Below are 14,843 nucleotides of genomic sequence, written 5' to 3' on the forward strand. Positions count from 1 at the left end.
CCCAAACCTTGCCCAGTTCTCAGATCCACCCTGCAGTCCTTGTAGAATCCCTTTGGTTATGACAACATCACACACTTCAGAAACCAAGGCTCTCTGGTAGCGAGGGCACGGCTAGAATCTCAGTCAGCAGTTATTAGCTCTGCCGCTCTGGGTATATATTTTCTTCACGGTTCTCACCTTGCTAACCTGGCATGCTCAGATGCCCTCTAATAGATGTAAGTACTGTTTTGTACAAAAAGTGTCAGATCCCAGAAAATAATCTGCTAGTGGAATGTGACTTTATGACTTAAACCTGGCTCAAGGCATGATGAAATAGAGATCTGTATTTCCCCCAATTTAATTAATTGCTTTAAGTAACTAGTCCAGGTTGGAGCCTCTTCCTCCGCCCTGCAGAGTATGCATATATGGTGTGAAAATGGATATTGAGTACTAGAGGAAAATTGATAGTATTTTCCTTCAGAATCAATGTTATGGTTGCAATTTTGAACAAAAGCACAAATAGGTCATCAATACAGAAATGATTAAGGCACTATGGTTATTAAAAATAATGAAGTGATGCTTTGTCAGACAGACATCCTGAGTCGGAAGAATCCAGAGATGGGTCATGTGGTTGAGTTCCTTCACTTTAGTGATGAGGAATCTGGGCTAGAAGAGGCTGTGTCTTGCTGGAGGTCAGACAGTTGACAGTTGGTAAGGTCAGGACCAGAACCAATGTCTTCTGACTCCCAGCGTGACCCCCCCACCCCAGTCAGGTGTCCCATATAGAGGTCCTTACAGGTAAGACTGAGATAGCAGTTGACAAGACGGACATCATGTCCTCATCCTGGGCTCAGGACAGCCTATGCCTCTCAGCCCCCGACACCTCTGGGGATGTGTGACTGAGTTCTGGACAAGAGAGTGTGGACCTGGGTCCTGAAATCTCTCTTGAGGTCCTTCACAGTATCTCTCTGCTTGTTCACTGGCTGGCCAACGTACAGGGCCCAGGGAAGGACGCCAGGGCCCCGGGACAGCAGAGGTGGGAGATGTTCCTGAATGGCTGCTAGCAGAGCACCTTGCTGACTACAGCAAACAGTGGAAGAGAAAGAAACCTTTGTGCGGGGAAGCCACTGAGATTTAAGAATTATTTGCTGTAGCAATTAACCCATCCTGACTCATACAGGTGACAAAAAGCTAACATTGGTAATGATTATAACAAATATGTGGTCCATTTAACAATTCTCTTGTAGTGCAGCTTCCACCCAAGAGGGATTTAGCTAAGTGCTCCAGAGTGCAGGTTACGGGACCAAGTAGCCTCGGTTGGAATCCTGACAGCTACTCACTGTCTATCCCATTGGGCAGGTTACTCAGCCTCTCTCTCTGGGGCTCACTTTCTTCATAGTAAAATGAAGCTGATAATAATAGGCTGTTGTGAAAACAAGTGAGTCAGTAAATGTAAAACCTCTTGGTACCACGCCTGGCAACAGACACGAGTGCCCTTATTATCTGACCCCAAATGAATAGGCCAGCGGAAGAAACACCCCTGACTCCTCACCTGATGCTCATTTTGTTTGCCTTTTTAGAGTTTGGAGTGGTTCTGGAGCCATGACTTTGATTCTTTGTTGCTATTGTTGTTGTTTAGTCACTAAGTTGTGTTTGACTCCTTTGCAACGCCAGTGACTGTAGCCCACCAGGCTTCTCTGTCCCTGGGATTCTCCAGGCAAGAATACAGGAGTGGGTTGCCATTTCCTTCTCGAGGGGATCTTCCTGACCCAGAGATGAAATCCACATCTCCTGCATTGGCAGGTAGATTCTTTACCACCAAGCCACCAGGGAAGTCCCATTATGTCCTCTTACTGTGTTATTATTTGAAAGCTACCCTTTCATGGGGGAGTGTGTAAGCCCCATACCCAATCTCTACTTGCCTGGGTGCCACCCTTCTTGAGCTCTCCTTTAAAAGGCATTTTCTCCTCCTTCCTCCAGTTTTCCTATAGTAAGGGGGCTCTTAACTCCATTCCATTCATCATTCTTTTTCAAAGCAACCAATTCAGAATTAAAATACAGAATATGAGGATGGGGATACCATCTCTGGGGACCTCATATCCCTGGGCAGAGTGTGACACGAGCCTCTGTCCTTCCCCCAAACCATACTGTCTTTCTGTTGCCCCCCCCCCCTCCGCCTTCTTCCTTCTGCATTCCTAGTATGTGTCAACGCTGCCCTAGGCACTGTGCGCCGATGTAGTCAGGAATGATGCAGATATGGTAAAGTGACTTGTTTTCTGCAGGGAGAAGGTGGGCAGTAAACAGGTACACAAACATGGAAACCAAAAGATGCTATTGATGCTATAAAGGACACAGTCAGCATGGCCTCTGAGGAGGTGACTTTGAGCTGAGGTCTGAGGGATGACAAGGGTCTACCTGTGTACAGGTGGGAACAGTAGGGTGAAGGCCTGGACATGGGGAAGAGCTTTGCACAGTCTAGGAGGGAATTGGAGCCTGGGAGCACCAAAGGTGACCAGGGAGTTCTGGTGGCATGAGCATAGAAGGCAGAGGGTGGAGGAGCAGAGAAAGGATCCGGAGGAGCAGAGGTGCCCTCCTCTTCACCCGCCTTGTCATCGCATTTGTCCGAGCCCCCAGACCAGTCTCTAGTTTTTCCTTTCTTCAGTTCATCTCCTAAAATTGGAGTGGGGTCATGCCCCCCTGCTCAGTCCGCCTTTGGCTCTTCGTCTCTTGTACCATCATCCTGACTCCTTAGCAAGGGGAACAAAGCGCTTGTGAGCTGGTGGTTCCTGCTCCCATCCCAGCCTCGTCTCCCCCACCACCCCCATTGCCACATGCCCTCAGGTTCTCCCAAGCATCCTGCTGTCTCGCGCTGCCACGTGCTCTGATCCACCTGCCTGGCATGGCTTCTCACCTCTCCCCTCGGTACATTCACAGGGGAACTCCTTGTCCTTCCAGACTCCACTACCTACTACTCTAATGACCTACCATCACAGCCCTTGTCTGACTATATTGTAATTACTTGTCTTCTTTGAAAAATTAAAAGACAGAACAGCACAAAAAATTATATACACACACACATATATAGTATATGTCTATGTTGAAGACCTAACCACTATTTCAAAATATGACCTTAACTGGACACAGCATTTTTGGAGATATATCAATAAATTAGTTAAGATGAATCATACTGGCATAAATCGGGTCTATAATCCAATATGACTGGTTTCCTTATGAAAAGGGGAAATTTGGACACAGAGGTCAACTTGCACAGAGGGAAGACAGCGTGAAGGAGCACTGAGAGAAGCTGGCCATTGACAAGCCAAGGAGAGGGGCCTGGAACAGATCCTCTCTTCATGGCTTTCAGAAGGACCCAGCCCTCCCAACACCTTGATCTCAGATTTCTAGCCCCCAGAACCGTGAGGCAACTCACTTGGGTTGTTTAAAGTGCCCAGCCTATGGTGCTTCATCACAGTAGGCCCAGGAGACTCATGTACGCCCCCTGACTTCACAGCACTCCCACCCCTCAGCACTCCCATGGCCTCTTTCTCTAAAATATATCCTACATGTGTCCACGTCTTGCCACGTCGTGGCTAGGTCACCATCACCCCTCACCGGGATTACTGCTCAGCTTCCTAACCATTCTCTCTGGTTCTACTCTTCCCTGTTCATGGCCTCTTCTCCCCACATGAGCCAGATCACATTGCCCCCACCCACCACAGCTTCCCAATGCCTGTGGAGTCAAATCAAAACTCCTGGCCGTACCCCAGACATGCCTCTATCAGCTGGCCCTGCCTCCGTCTCTAATCTTGTCCTGTACCCCGCTCCTTACTCACCATGCCCTGGATACACCTACTTCAGAGTTGTCCACCCTGCAGGAACTTGTTAATCCCTTCAGTACGTCTTCTCTGAGATCTTAGCGTGATCAACCACTTCATAACATGCAGAAGCATTTCTGCAAAGGCATTTCTACTTACTGTAACCTCAGATGTTAGCTCAACAGGAAGCCTTGTTTAACCAAGTCATCAGAGAAGCCAAGCCCCTGGTGAATCTCTACCACACCATCCTGTCTTACAGCCCTAGTAGTTCTTCCTACTCTGAAATTTCTCATTCACATGCATTGCTATTGTCACTGTGGCGTATGCATTTATGGACTGTCTGCCTGCTCTGCTAAACGAGTTCAGTGAGAACTGGGTCCTTGCGTGTTTTATTCTGTTTAGATGCCCAGAGTTGAACATGTCCCTGAATGAATGAATGAATAAATGAAATGCTGATTAACTCAAGAGATCTTTAAAAAAATGTAAATTAGTCAATCCAGGTTTTGGGGGAGAGAGCCGGGGTAATGAAAGGCATAGAAAAGAGGCCATCAGTCACATCTGTGGTCAGACTCTGATGACAATTACCCATCATTTAGCCCACTGTCCAGACAGATCCCTAGCCAAGAAACTCTTTCAAGGAGGAAATAATGATCAAGAAACTCCCATATCACTGAAAGCAGTAGGGAGTGGGGAGTATGCTTTATCAGGTCCCAAATAATCATCTACCTTCCTTTTGCTCGGTTACAAATTGCTCATCGTGGCTGTGACTTTCTGATAACAAGGGATCCTTCCCTAATTACTATATGCTCTATTTCAGGTTCAGCAGAAAAGAAAATTAAAAAGCTCCATTTCACTCCAGGTTCAAATGAGTCGATCTTTCAATCAATCAAGTATTAATTAAGCTATGCTAGGAAATACAGCAGAGGAAAAAGACAGCTTCTTTCTGCTCAAAGATGATGTGAGAAAAATAATCATAATAATTTAAGGACAATGAAAAGAGTTTAAAAGGGTTTTCATCTGGGCTTTCTTGACTTTCTGTTATGGAAGGCCTAAAATCTCTAGCCACTTTATTCTCCTTTACTCTTTCTCCCTCTCTCTTCCTTTCCTTTCTCTCTTCCCTTCCTTAATTACATTGTCTCCCAAGGATGCATGTCATAGACTCTGACAATAATTAGTCATTTTCAGTCTCTCTTAGGAATAAACACTAAAAATTGTGCCTCTCTGATACTCTGAAAGTTCCAACAGTGCTAAATATGATTGAATATAATATCCCCAGCCTGTTAGCAAGTTATAAACTTCCTCATATTTATGTCCCTAGATCATCAAGGAAACTTGAGTTTTCTTCTCCTCAACCAAAAAACAATGCAGTCGGGACTTTTGCCTCCTTCACTAACACCGGCTTGGAGTCTGGGCAACATCCACTTAAGCACTTTGAGTTTAGTTTTCTCTTCTGTAAACACAGATATTAGCTATTAGCACATTTCTCAGAAGGCGAGGTGTTTTTTCCACTGTACTACATTTTTTTATTCCATATACCCCACAGAGTGCCTAGCAGAAAGTGGGCTGGCAGTATTTGTTGAATGGATGAATGAATGAATGAGTGAGTGAATGAATGATATGTATAAAGATAATGTGTGTAGAGCATGTTGCCTAAGTACACTTCACACAGTGGGTGCCTTAAAATTGCCTTGAAAGCCATATAGCCATCTATTTATTATACTACTCATTGTATGAAAGGTAAAAACAGCCATTCATTACAGAATTCATAGTTTTTGCAGGGTTTGATCACTTTTACTGTGAACTGGTTTAAGAAGTGAGTTAGCTGATCCTGCGAATCATGGCAGACTCATTTGCCTTTCCCCTGCTCTCTCATTAATTTTATTTCCATTCATTCTCAGCTGCCACCCCTCTCTCGGCCCTCCTGACATCCAGGATCTAGTTTCTTAGGGCTACCTTGTCTTGTCCATCACGATCAACTTTCTCCTCTTCATTTGAGCTAGAATGCTCACTTGTTTTCCTTTGACTATCCTCTTTTAACACAGAGACCTCAGAGGCCAAAGCCTCAAAAACAGAGGGTTGGCATAATGTCTTATCACCTTTCACAGGAACAGAGAATGATCTGTTGAATCCAAAAGCCACCATTGGTTGTGTTCTTACTAAATGTCCAACTCTGTGTGTGTCATCAAGGCTCAACAGACATGACCTCGTTCAAGAATGCAGGAGGTGAGTCTTTTAAATCCCCATTATACAGATAAGGAAACCGAGGCTATCAGAGACTAATTTGCCCAAGGCCATGGAGCTACTTTTCACTGTGTTCATGGGGTTCTTGAGGCAATAATACTGAAGTGGTTTGCCATACCCTTCTCCAATGGGGCACGTTTTGTCAGGCCCTGACTAGCAGGGACATGCCCTCCAACCGCTTCATGTTAGCCAGACGACATGTAGTTATGTATGGATGTGAGAGCTGGACCATAAAAAGGCTGATCGCTGAAGAATTGATGCTTTTGAACTGTGTTGCTGGAGTAGACTCTTGAGAGTCCCTTGGACTTCAAGATCAAACCAGTCAACCCTAAAGGTAATCAACCCTGAATATTCATTGGAAGGACTGATGCTGAAGCTGATGTTCCAGTACTTTGGCCACCTGATGGGAAGAGCTGACTCACTGGAAAAGACCCTGATGCTGGGAAAAACTGGGGGTGAGAGGAAAAGGGGGCAAAAGAGGATGAGATGGTTGGATGGCATCACGGACTCAATGGACATGAGTGTGAGCAAATTCCAGGAGATGGTGAAGGACAGGGAAGTCTGGTGTGCAGTTTGATCACTTTTCCTATGAACAGACAAAACTTGTAGTTCATGGGGTCACAAAGAGCTGGACATGACCGAGCAACTGAACAACAAAGGAGCTAGTAAAGTGCAGAAGACCCTGCTGTAAATGTTATGCTCTAGAACTGCCATTCTCCAGATGCTGAGGACTTCAGTCTCTGGACCCTCTCTTCTAGGATGAAGGGGTATTCACCAATCATTCACCTGTCAAGTATTTGAAAGTCTGGCATGTGTGCCACACTCTGTGGACACGCCCTTGATGAACTAAGACACCTCCTGTGACCCTAAGGGGCTCACATTTTAATAGGACCAGAAATATAAGAGAAGTGCAATACGTCACACATGACCGTCGGTGCTGGGGACCTAAACACATAAAACTCCCTAGAGTGCTCACTGACAGCCCAGGAGCTATATCCAACCCTTAGGCACTTCTATTTTACTTTATTTTTTCCTCCTCTGATTTCATATACAATTCTCATTCTTTAGTGAGTCCTAAAATTGGGCTACACTAACCTCCCATATCTGCTGGGGCATTAGAAGGACCGACGTTCCCCTAACCTGTACCCCAGTCCCACTCTGCTGGCTTCACCCGGTCCTGGAGGCATATTAAACTTTGTAACCCCGATACCACACACTCCCTCTGGAATAGGGACTACAGTGCCTATTCTTTGTGCTGTCATCTGTGTAGCTGGAAGCCAGGCAGGGGGCTTGAAAAAGAGATGAGGACAAAAGGCAAGCCTTACTTTCCAGCTGTCACCTCCAGTTTGATGGATTGATCTTGGTTTCTGGCTAATTAAACAAATGATAAGGATGAGGGAATGTTTGCAAGAGGAATGAATACATATCCAAATGTCCCAAGCAGAATATAAAGGCTGGCAGATGGGTGCGGTGGAAAGAATATTAAGAGGAACCAGTTCTAGTTCTGGGTTCACTTGTCCTCCAAGCTTCTGACCTTGGGCAAATCAGTTAAGCTTTCTGAGCCCCCTTTTCATCTGAGAACTGCAGCTATTAGCCATCTCAGATATCTGTCAAGACTTGTGAACAAACGACAAGGTACGTCAAAGAACATAGAGAAAACTGCAGTCTAAATGCAAGGTAGGGGCATATTAGAGGATTGTATTCAAAAGCTGAATTACAGCTAAAATTAGAAGTAATTTTAGTTACTGACTCCCTTCTTGATGCGGCCCTCCAACCTAAACCTTCTCCTCCCTCAACCCCCTCACCCTCCCTCCATCCTCACCCCTGCCCGCCCCAGGTCCTTTATGAATCATAGTCATTAAGGGCCACGTTTCCAATTTGGAGAATTTATGGGCACACACTCTGACACTACTCAGGCTTGTGTTTGCCGTCTGTATATATCCAATCTGACCACATCCTGGTATTAGTGCTAATAAAACCTGTAGCCATGGTTACAGTGACATACCTGGGTTATACTGCTCTTATTTTCACTCTTCCAAACTATTTGGTAAAAAATTTTGGAGCCAATCTTGCTGGGTGTGGTAAAGTGCCGAGGTACAGTTTTATTTTTGGAAAGTGTGAGCTGAGGCTCTGAGGTCATCTTGGAGTTAGAAGTGGTTGGGGAGGGGCAGTGCCTTCTCTGGTCCCCAAATAAAGGGGACACAGTCTGTGGCTGACTCCAATAACTGATGTTTAACATCATATCTGCTTAGAGGGAAGGTATGTTTTTAGAAAAAGCAAGAAGACAGCCAAGCACTTGTGTGATTCAGGGTCTCCCACAGGTGGTAATTAAAAAATAGACTCTGAATTTACAGTTGCATCACTCTCTTTAATATTAGAGAACTCAGAGTCTGGCAAACTTTGCAGCAATAGCTGAATGACTGACTTATTTATTTTCCTCAGTGGTGGCGGGGGAGAGGTTTAGAGGCTGGAATAGTTGAAAACTAATGGGGTGGCAAAAATATACAATTATGCAACTCAGAAGCAATACAGATACAATTTTATTTTCCTTTCCATTTCCTCCCTTCATTTAATGTTAACAAAAGTTCAGGGCAATTAAAAGCTGAAAGCTACCTTACTGTAATATTAAGGCTTAAAATGTAAAGGCCAAGTCATAGAGGGAGTGAGCAGAAATATTCTCCTTCCAGTCATAACTCACCCCTGTGGAATGCACAGTGTGGAAACAGTTCAGGTTCGTCAGACTTTGGGCCACAGAGGGCATGTAGTGTGGAGGAGTCGATGTTACTACTGGATGAATCTTCACTTCCTGTCTATATGCATTTACATCTGTACCCCCAACATCGAGTGTGGATATAGATGTATTTTTACCGTTTTGATAAGTGACTGTTGGTGAACGTAGAAGACATATATGAATGTGCTAAAACATTGATGGAGCACCCACCCAGGCAAGTAACACCCCCTTTTTTGCCTCAGTACCCTCTTTCTTTGATATAGGTGACATTTGCTCCGTCTTATCAAATGCAGTTTTAGGTGCCTCTGTGCATATAGATTGCTACCCCTAAGTCCTGTGCTAGGGGAATTCTGGAACTGCCACTGACTTTGCTTCATCCCTGATAGCCTCAGTTCTCTTGCTTTTGCCCCCCATATCAATGTTTTTCTTCTTCACTCTTGAAATGACCTTCCCAAAGGAGGCTGCAGGCATTGCCCATGAGTGATTTGGGAGTATGGATGGAAGAAACTGCTTAAGCTGGGGATTGTGGGGGTAGGGGAGTTCCTCATAGATACTAAAGAGTACACACACACACACACACACACACACACACACACACACTCTTCCCTCAGCCCTATCCTGTCCTCCCTAGCCACCACCTCTGCTCCATCCTTGCCTGGAGACCTCAAAGTATTATGGAAGACACTCTGGAAAGCGTATGGGGTCAATGGGAGGTGGGGGAGATGGTGGGAGAGGCCAGAGAACTCTGACTCTGACCTGGCTCTACACCAGCCTTAAGCTTTATCTTTCCTTAGCAGCCCTACATATGTATGTATGTATGTATGTATATTTTATCAGCCCAATGTATGTATGTATATTTATTTTATCAGACCAACCCTCAAAGTATCAGTATCTTGAAGAAATAGGACATTGGGTGGGAGCATTTTGATAGGGCAAAACGGTCAGGATGTGTAGTCCTGCCCCTGCTAGCTGGAAGGCAGGAGAGGGTCCCAGAGATGGGAGTTGGCTTGGAGCAGCCAGAGAAGGGCCTGGGAAGTGAGTGCCCTGAGAGGGGTAGGCAGCTCTGCTCCTCAGTAGACAGTCTATGAGGCTCCAGATCCCCAGGCCTGGCTTTGAATAATATGTGGTTTTATTTGTTTATACTCTTGAAGATTTTCATACAAGCTGAATTCTTGGCTAAAAGATAGCTTGGGAACATAGGGGAAGTTCGTGGTGGTATGAGAAGCCAGTTCAAATTCTTACCTGTGACTTAATGTGCGTCCTCAGGAAACTCATTCAGTCACTTGGGGCCTCAATTTCTTTATCTCCCAAATGGGGGAAGTCTGGGAAGAGACACAAGAAAGTGATAGCATGGTTCGCCTCTGCAGAAGGGCAGCTGGCACGGGGCTGGGAGGGAGGCAGGCTGCTGATACAGTTCTGAAGGCCTGACTGTACGCAGGCACTTTCCAAAGTCAACCACCGACTGGAAGTGGGCACCTGCCTGGGTCCTTGTGTCAGAGCAGCAGGGCGTGTGAATGTGCACCTCGGCTGTCAGGAACTGCACAAGTTCTTAAGAGTCACAACTGGCGTTACTCCGGGCCGATGTAGGGACAGGGCAGCAGCCATCACCCCTCAGTTCTGCCAGGTCATCACAGTGGCCTGAGGTTCTTGGAAAGCTGGCTTCCATGCTGGGAGGTCTTCCTGCCTCCAACCCCGAATGGGTGGATGGGTGGACCCCATCCCGACCCTACCCCAACCAGTGAGGCTCCTCTTTCTCCTCGCAGTGCCACGGTGCTAAGCAGCCTGGATCCTCCATGTGCCCAAATGACCCCAGATTTCCAAGGGCTGGTCAAGCATGTCCACCCTGCCAGGCAGGTTCTGATAAGCACATTCCATCCTTCGCAGGAAGCAAGAGTCGGTGGGGCCAGGCTGCTTGGTGTGAGCAGAAGGAGCAGAAACTGCAGGGGTGGCTGCCCTCTGACTGACTGCCGGGGGTGGGGGTGGGGGTAGGGAGGTTTGTATAGAACATGTGAGAGCCTCCCCGAAGTTGTTTACTGGGTCACTAAAATAAAAACAATTCTGCAAGCATCCTGTTACTTATCCATGAGGAGGCTAATAGTACTAATAGTGATGATTTGTATCAATGAAATATGCCATTCCAATTATTTTTCCGGTAGTTGCATATGGATTTCATGCTAAGAAATGTTAGTTAAGTATCTGCTGTGTGATCAACATGGTGCTGAGGGGGAAAAGAGAAGTGTATGATCTGGTTCCCAGCCTAGGATTTCTTTTAAAAAAAAAAAAAACTTTTTATTTTGTGTTGGGGTATAGCCAATTAACAGTTGTGATAGTTTCAGGTGAATAGCACAGTGACTCAGACATACATAAACATGTATCTCTTCTCTCCCAAACTCCCCTCCCATCCAGGCTGCCACATAACAATGAGCAGAGTTAGGAGAGTTTCTTCATGAGACTTAGAACAGGGTAAGTCCTGCCAGAAGACAGTGCAGGTCCCTGAATCCCAAGCCTCAGGTTCCCCATCTTTCAGATGGGAAGATAACAACTCCACTGACTCCACTCACCATCCAGTGTTGTTGTGAAAGTCAAGTTAAATATGCATGAGAGTCTTTATAAACTGATAATGTGCTTTACAGTTTAATTTTCAAAAATAACACAAGCTATTAAAGGCTAAGATAAATATCAGGAAGTGCCAAAATGTATGCACAGTTAGAAAGGAGAGTGATGGCTGTTGGCTTAGGTTTTAAGGGAGAGGCAACCTGGAGGAGATGGAGGGTGTGCAGGGCTCCTATACTGGGTGTGATCACATCAAGGGTTGGACATTCAAGTGAGAGAAGGGAAGCTAGGCTGAGCTGAATAGGATGGGAAAGCAAGAGCTGGGGTACAGAGGCCAGCACGTACAGAGTTTGGGACTGGGAAGGCAGTGAAGAAACCTCCTGAGGAAGGTGGGTGAGATTTCAGGGGGCTTGGAAGGCTCAGCATAGGTTTGGTGTAACAGGAAAGTCCTGAATGTTGGTGAGCAAGAGAGACACAGCAGTGTCAATATTTCATTCTCTTACCTGATCCCTCTGGTAATTCAAAGTATGCCTTGGCCAGAGCAGGATTAAGGGCCATCCTGGGCTCATGGACTGCTGCTGCTAAGTCGCTTCAGTCATGTCTGACTCTGTGCGACCCCATAGGTGGCAGCCCACCAGGCTCTGCCGTCCCTGGGATTTTCCAGGCAAGAACACTGGAGTGGGTTGCCATTTCCTTCTCCAATGCATGAAAGTGAAAAGTGAAAGGGAAGTTGCTCAGTCGTGTCCGACTCTTAGTGACCCCATGGACTGCAGTCTACCAGGCTCCTCCGTCCATGGGATTTTCCAGGCAAGAGTACTGGAGTGGGATGCCATTGCCTTCCCCAGGGCACATGGGCAGTCTGCCCTAACCAGCCAGGCTTGGTAATCACAAATATTACAATTGAAAAACAAAACAAAACACTTTTATTAATAGCATACTTTCTCCCTTAGACAAAATCCGATTATGAACTGAAATGAAATATCACCAAACCAATCAGAAAGAAACTGTGATTTATTTCCTGATCCCTTGGGAAGGGAGGCAGGGGTGGGGGGGGGGGTAGGGGGGGGGGAACCACAGTGCAATCACTTCTCCAGTCTTAAAACTGATGCCTGAATGGGTTTGAATTTATTTATGACTGGGGAAAGTACTAGCAAAGACCCTGCACTTATAACTCATTTTAATTTTTTAACAGCTTCTCTTCTGCAAACATTTCTTCATTAAATCCACTGTAATGTGAGAAGGGAAGGGATTTCTTGCCCTATTTCACAGATGAATAAACTAAAGAACAGAAATGGGTGTTCAAAATTTGTTTAAAATTGCAAAGCTGGTCAGTGGCCAAGGGCAGACCAGGTTCTAGTTTTTCCATTTCCCAGCGTGATACTCTCCTTATTGTATTAACTCCCAAAAAGCTACAGGAGAGGAACCAACAATGGCAACCAGTCAGTCTTCCAGTTTATAAAACCCTCCATTTCTCAGACTCCCTGAGATATGTGGTCCTTCCTGCTTTGGGGCCTCAAGAGCTTCTTTATCTCAAATCCCCCCAACTCTCCCCCAATCCCACCTCAACCAGTACTCTGCAATCTCCTGGTCTCTATGCATTTAGTCTCAGCTAAAATAGCACCCCCTTGGGAAACCTTCCATGACCTCATTAGAGCCTCTGTCCTGTACCCCGACACTGTCTCTATACTGTCACCACAGCCTATGACCCACTTTAGAGTCACTGTTTATTTAATCATCTTGCTTCCTTTCTAGACAGAATGTACTCCCACCTGTTCTGTTCTTGGAAAAATATTTGATGGGACATGTTTGTTCTTGGAAAATATTTGCACCTGTTTTGTTCTTGGAAAATATTTGTTGAATTAGTGAATGACCATATTTATAGATGAGGAAACTGAGGTTCACTGAAATTCAATGAGTTGCCCAAGGTCTCACAGCCAATCATGGCAGACGTGGCAGCTCTTCTGCCCCTAAATATCCAGGGCTCATTCCACTCTGCCACACTGGTTTATGGGTTCGTACCCAGCATTGTGGCCACACAGAAGATACTCAGGAAAAGAAAAAAAAATCTACCAATTGGAATTTCAGTATTCTGGGTTTGGAGAATTCATTCAGCCTGGGCTCAGAATGTGCTCAGATGCCAGATAGCTGGGGGGCATTCCAGACGGCAGGCACACTCTGCAGGCCTCTTTCCGTGACTGGATACTTTTGGATCTCCAGTGAGGCTGTCAGTGCCAAGAAACAGAAATGACAGCAGTGAGACCTGACTTCCAAAGATCACTGGCCTCAAATGGATATGGGCCTTTGCCTCACGGGGTGCCATATTGAATATTATAATTATATCACACGAGAGTGAGGCTATTGCCATGCTTTTGGAAAGCCCCGGTTGGCTGTGTTCCTGACACATTTTGCTGTCATGAATTGCTAACATTCCATTTGGTAATTCTCAGACGCCAAGTCAATTGAGTAGCGAGAGTGTGTGTTGCATTCAGTGTCTCGGTACCTCACTGGTATTACTGCAAAAAGTTCTTGTTTTTTTTCCTCAGAAAGAGGAACTCCTTTGGCTGGCTTTTTTCTTCCTTCCCTGAGCCTGGGTTGTTGACACAACTGAATCCAAGGAGGCCAAGGAACTGCCCTTTTCCCTCTCTACAGCACACAGTTCAATACAATGCACTTCCGTTGAGAACCTACTGTGCGCACAAGGAGCTTCTTTTCTCTAAGGCTCTCCCAGCTAATGCTGCCTAACAAGATGTGAAACTTGCTGCCAGCCACCTGGGTAAGGGATTCCAAACTAAAGACACAGACTATGAATCAAGGGATTTATTTTTTGCTTGGGAAATGGATGAGCACAGGGGAACAGTGAAGCATGACTAGTTACATGTCCCAAGGGAAATGCAAGCAAATGGTTATGGGAGCAGCATGAAGGAAGCTGTTCATTCCAATGAGGGAATCTAAGCAAGGCTTCGAGGAGGGTGGGATTTGAAATGGCACCTGCTGGGAGAATGGGATGATTAAATGCAGTGAGGATGAGAATGAAGGGATTCCAGGCTGTTCAAGAAAGCACAGCTGGCTCAGAGAAAGAAGCCAATCAAGGTGGCCCAGGCACCGGGCCCAGATCTGGAGAGTTTGAATCTGCCATTGTTACCATGGCAACAAACAGCTCACTCTCCCAGCCAGCTGCTCTAATCCATGGTATTGCAGGCAACAGCTTGGCCCAAGGTGAGGGTTCCTAAAGGCTGTGGCCTGAGAAGAGATGCTACTGGGAGACTTGCTCTCCCTCCTCACCTCCTTCCTTATTCTGACTTGAATGTCCAAGGACAGAGCAGGAGTAACAAGATGATGCACTGGGCCAAGGACCTACCCAGGGGTTGTTTTTCATGTTTAACCATGAAAGCAGATTACTGCGTGAGAAAATCTGAGTGGCTAGTCAGTTTTCTGCCTCCTTCCCTCTCAACTCCAAACACGCTTTATTCCTTTGTATATTCTTAAATGTGCTGATAATCCCAAATTCCAATCTGGGGCCATGA

The 14,843-nt window shown here is 45.9% G+C and overlaps 1 protein-coding gene across 3 annotated transcripts in view; it reads right to left on the minus strand.

Moving 5' to 3' along the window:
* KIAA0040 (KIAA0040 ortholog) overlaps positions 1-14,843 on the minus strand; it is a 39,587-nt gene that overhangs the window by 11,491 nt on the left and 13,253 nt on the right. Inside the window, exon 2 of one of the 3 annotated variants that reach the window (XM_061160770.1) lies at positions 10,009-10,088. The exons of 1 other annotated variant lie outside the window; for it this stretch is intronic. The gene's annotated coding sequence lies outside the window, so the exon portion shown is untranslated. Of the gene's footprint in view, positions 1-3,812; positions 3,932-10,008; positions 10,089-14,843 lie in introns of those variants that run through there. One more of the 3 variants, XM_061160772.1, reaches the window with a different exon arrangement.

This window comes from Dama dama, chromosome 14 (genome assembly GCF_033118175.1).
Source record: "Dama dama isolate Ldn47 chromosome 14, ASM3311817v1, whole genome shotgun sequence".
NCBI lineage: Eukaryota > Metazoa > Chordata > Mammalia > Artiodactyla > Cervidae > Dama > Dama dama.